Raw genomic sequence first — 1249 nt, forward strand, 5'->3', positions numbered from 1 at the left:
TCTGCCTTCGGCTCAGGTCATGATCCCAGGGTCCTGGCATCGAGTCCTGCACTGGGCTCCTTGCGAAGCAGGGAGGCTGCTTACCCGTTTGCCTGCCGCTCCCCCCGCTTGTGCTCTCTCTGACAAATAAATAAATAAATAAAATCTTAAAAAACAAAAAACAAAAATAAGAGCTTTCCCTTTTTACTTTATTAGGATACAAGGAGAAAAAGTTGTATGAAAAATTTAACTGCCCTAAAGGTCTAGATGCTCAAGGACAGGAAATATTTAAAAGCAAACCCATGCTTTTTTTTTTTTCCTTTTTTTTTTTTTTTAATAGAGAGGGAGAGAAGGGGAGGGAGAGAGAGAATCTTAAGGTGGGGGGGCTCCATGCCCAGCACAGAGCCTGATGTGGGACCCGGATCTCACAACCCTGAGATTGTGACCTGAGCCAAAATCAAGAGTCGGACACTTAACCGACTGAGCCACCCAGATGCCCCATGCTGTTTCATTTTTATACTCTCTTTGGCTTGCTCATCCACCTGGTCAGTATTAAATATTTCGTAAATTAGTTCAAGTAAACCTGTATGAACTTTGGGAAAAAAAAATACACTGGATATAAGTGAAAAAAGTAGCCAATATATCTATCTTATGAGAATATTTTATAAATCATAGAAAGACCGGGGGCAGGGATGGGAGGGATATGAAGGACAACCTTCACTTTTAAGACATATTCTAGATCTACAATCACATGTGATGTATCTAGACTGATGATTTCCCCTTTCTTTCCAAATTTTATACATCTTTTCCCCCCCCCATTTGAATTGGCCAGAACTGCTGGAATAATGTTAATAATAATGGGGACCACTGTTATTCCTACCATTGCTTACAGTCAATGGTAGAAATAACACAAGCTTTTACCATAAAATTTATTTCCTGTTATGTTAAGGAAGTATCAAGTAATTCCTGTTTTATTAGGAGTTGTTTCTTAAAAAAAAAAAAACAACTCAGAATGATGGTTAATTTTACCAAATTCTTTTTCAGCTTGAGAGAAAATCATGTTTCTCTTTTGTACTGTTAAAAACATGGCATTTAGTATTTCCCAATACTGATGTATTTAGTATTTCCTGATACTTCATACTGAGAACTTGGTCATCGTGTATTATTCTCTTTGCTAAATTACATTTGCTAATTTTTAGGATTTTTGTAATTTGAAAATGGTCTAGAGCTTAGGGGTTTTTTTAAAATATTTTTTCAGAATTTGGTATCA

This window comes from Neomonachus schauinslandi, chromosome 3 (assembly GCF_002201575.2).
Source record: "Neomonachus schauinslandi chromosome 3, ASM220157v2, whole genome shotgun sequence".
Classification (NCBI taxonomy): Eukaryota; Metazoa; Chordata; class Mammalia; order Carnivora; family Phocidae; genus Neomonachus; species Neomonachus schauinslandi.